Source organism: Xenopus laevis, chromosome 7S (genome assembly GCF_017654675.1).
Source record: "Xenopus laevis strain J_2021 chromosome 7S, Xenopus_laevis_v10.1, whole genome shotgun sequence".
Taxonomy (NCBI): domain Eukaryota; kingdom Metazoa; phylum Chordata; class Amphibia; order Anura; family Pipidae; genus Xenopus; species Xenopus laevis.
This window is the reverse complement of record NC_054384.1, coordinates 65,368,024-65,371,910: the sequence shown is the minus strand read 5'-3', so window position 1 is coordinate 65,371,910 and position 3,887 is coordinate 65,368,024. Positions and strand designations below refer to the sequence as shown.

Sequence of the window (3,887 nt, the reverse complement as noted above, 5' to 3'; positions counted from 1 at the left end):
TATCACTTCCACCCCTAGACATATAGCAGTGAAGTGGGTCAGGGCCTTGTGTGCGGCGCTAAAGCGACAGCCTTGTGAGGATAGTACTGTAGCCCACAGGCAGTTAATGCCGGTTCCCACCGCTCCTCAGGTTAGGCCTAAGCCTGTGAAGGAAGGTAGATTTGGGGTCTTTACATGTTATATACTTCATTAAATCTTATGTATTTTGGGTATCAAACTTTTCAGGGGACCCAGGCTTTCGTATTTAGGGTGTTTTATCTTGTTACCTAATAGTATGTGGCAGGTAAGATGCTGCAAGGTAGAAGTTATGAGGTGATTTTCATAACTATCTCCAAAATCACCAAATTTAGTTAAGGCTCGCAGCTTGGTGCGTCAGAGTAGAAAGACATGCACACCCAATTTGGATTCAGAGGAATGTCTACTATCTGAAAATAGATGTTTTTTTGGGTGACTGTACATTTTTCTATCTTTGCCCCACAAATGAATGCTGTAAATGTGTTGATTTTGCAGTACCTGAAATGACAGACCATGTCAGGGGTCTTCAAAGCTGCGAAAAGACCCGACTTCACGAAAAGACCAGCTAGAGCAGCAGATAAGATACTTTTGTTTTCAAGATACGCAAATAAGTATGTGTAACAATATAAGATAACCGGTCCCTTGGGACTCACAGCTTAAAGGGAAATTCACCTTCATTAGCAAAACTGTAATAACTGAAAAAAACACAGAAATATGTTCAAACTTTCATAACACAACAAATTTTGTAAAATGAACATGGTAATTAGGGAGTGTGGCCACAAAAATGGGCGTGGTCAAAAAATATTTACACCGGCCTTTTTTTCCTTTTTTATATTCCTCCTAATGGGCAAAAGAACACCCCATTGGGATGAGTGGTTCAATTGTTTTGAAAACATACTAGTAGTTTTCAATTTTGTTCAGTTGATATTGAGGTTAAGTTTGAATAACCATACGTTAAATTGTTTTAGATTTACCTGTTTACAGTCGCATCTACGATATTTAACAGAAGTTAAGGATATGACAAACAAGAGAGTCAGAACAGACAAAAGAGGAAGGGAATGTATCTACCAGTCTTATTGGTTAAGGCCTTTATGTAGTTATTTACATAGGTTATGCAATATACCCCTCAGGGACATGAGACGTAGGAGAAACAGAGCCACCAAAAGAACTGGCGGTACCTATTGTAGAATTTATAGTGTAAATTACAATTAGCTCCAATTCTCAGGGTATTATAACAATGAACCTATAGCAACAAGAAATAAGAGTCTCAGAAAAGATGTTAGTTTAAAAATTCTTTATTACCAATGGATAATCTGAAATGTACATTATTGTCTTTTAATGTAAACGGTTTGATCGAACCCAAGAAAAGAGCACAAGTTTTCCGGGAATGCATCAGACTTAAGGCGAAAATAATATTTATTCAGGAAACCCATTTTAAAGTGGGAAGCCAACCCATTCTCAACAAAAAATTCTTTCCACAGATCTACACCAATAACAATCCAGAAAAAAAACATTGGGAGTTATGATTATGATACATAAAGATATACCATTTATATGCACTGGGGTTCTGAAAGATAAAGCTGGCAGATACATTATAGTTAAAGGAAAGTTAGCTAATAACATGGTTACTCTAGCAAACATCTACTTACCTAATCAAGGACAAATAAAAGTACTTACCGACATAGCTACAGAGCTGGAGGCATTCTCTGAGGGCTTGTTGCTCTTGGGCGGAGATATGAACATGACTATGAATCCAGCACAGGATTCATCCACGGGAAAATCCCAGCTTTCATATAAAATTCTGAAAAAGGTTAAAATAACAATGCAGAATTTACAGGTAGTGGATACTTGGAGAAGTGCCCATCCCACAGGGAAAAACTACTCCCACTTTGCCAAAGCCTATTCTAGCTACACCAGGATAGATTACATATAGATGTCCCAGAATTGGCTACACCTAATGAGAACAGCCGACATAGGCCATATAGCAATCTCGGATCATGCACCCACTACTATAGAGTTCGAAATCCCGAACACCCTCAAACCGGAATTTATATGGAGATTAAACGAACAAATACTCCTAAAAAAGAAAATAGAGAATTAATTAAAAAACACATTGTACAGACTTTTTTAGATAATGACTCACCTCAGATTAGCCCAGGAGTCCTTTGGGAAACACACAAATGTGTTCTACGTGGACATCTTATTGCATTCTGTTCTAAACTTAAAAAAGAAAGAAATAGAGAGATTGAGTTGATAATTCAGGACATTAATAGGCTAGAAACGACACATAAACAAACGCTGGCGAAACAAGTAGAAAACCAATTGGACAGTAAAAGAATAGAACTTAAATCTCTCCTTGATATTAAAACATTTAAGTCGTACTTGGGTACCAAACAACGATTCTATGAATATAACGGTAAATGCAATCGGTTCTTTATGAACCAATTGAAACAACAACAAAGTAGAACATATGTAGCGGGCATAAAGGCTAAAAATCAAAGACTACAACAGGGCACAAAACAAATTGCTCAGTGCTTCCATGACTATTATCACAATTTGTATAACATCCAAAGAACGCCAAACAAGACCAAACACATAGATAAAATTAAACATTTTATACAGACAGCCAATTTGCCCCAACTAAGCAAAACCCAAGCCCATCAACTAGATAAACCCTTTACGGAATTAGAACTCCAACAAACGATAGAGGATCTTCCCAATAACAAAAGCCCTGGCCCTGATGGCTATGGAGCATCCTATTATAAAGTTTTCAAAGAGGAAATATGTAAACACCTATTAAAATATTGTAATCATTCCAACGAAGATACTCCTTTCCCTCAACAAGCGAAATAAGCTCATATCACAGTAATTCCCAAACCCAAGAAAGACCATCATATATGTGGGAACTATAGACCGATATCACTTATCAATATAGATTTAAAAATGTATGCCAAGATGATAGCGAACAGAATCAAAAAATTAATCCATTCCCTAATACATCAAGATCAGGCAGGGTTTGTTCCAGCTAGAGAAGCTAAGGACAACACCACCAGGTTAATCTCCATTATATACTCTGCCAAAAACAGAAAAGAACCTAGCATGCTTTTGACAACAGATGCGGAAAAGGCATTTGATAGGGTTTCCTGGGATTTCTTAAGACATACCCTAATGGGCTTTGGTATAGGAGATCTCCAATTTCAAGATTAATGCTAACAAGTCAGAAGCACTGAACATAAATTTATCAGAACAGGAGGTGACCAAAATAAAGCAGAATTTCCCCTTCCAATGGGCTGAGAAGTTGCTTCAAATGCTACCAGTGAAAATTCCAAATATTTTCTTCCAGAGGATTGAAAGGGCATTCTCCAGATTCATATGGCACAACAAAAGGCCGAGACAAAAATGTAATAGTATAACCAGAAACAAACAGCAGGGAGGTCTGGGGGTTCCAGATACATCATTGGCACTTCGGAACAGATGAAGGTAAATACTGGTGCACGACAGAATATGAATGCTCTAGGGTGCCTTTAGCGAATACTACCTGGGCGTCACCCCAGAACATCCCTAAGGAATGCCTCAACCACCCTCTGATTGGGGCCACACTGCAAGTGTGGAGAAATAATATGCTAAAATACCGGTTATCCTCAAGGCCTTCCCCACTACTCCCAATAATAGGGAATCTAGACTTTACCCCTAGTTTGGATCCCAGAGCATTTCCCCATTGGGCAACAACAAGGAATAGAGTTTCACTAATTGTGGATTTTATGCAGAACGGAGATATACTACCTCTAAGACAAATCTGCGAAAGATACGGATCCCTACCTAGGGACACTTGGTGCTATACACAACTGCGCCACTATATCCATTCATTACAT

At 38.2% G+C, this 3,887-nt stretch overlaps 1 long non-coding RNA gene across 1 annotated transcript; it reads left to right on the top strand.

Moving 5' to 3' along the window:
- Window positions 1-563: 563 nt before the first annotated feature.
- Window positions 564-3,503, top strand: LOC121396119. The gene is made up of 2 exons (XR_005962839.1): window positions 564-626; window positions 3,359-3,503. It is a non-coding gene; the product is annotated as an uncharacterized LOC121396119 (long non-coding RNA).
- The last annotated feature ends 384 nt before the right edge of the window (window positions 3,504-3,887 follow it).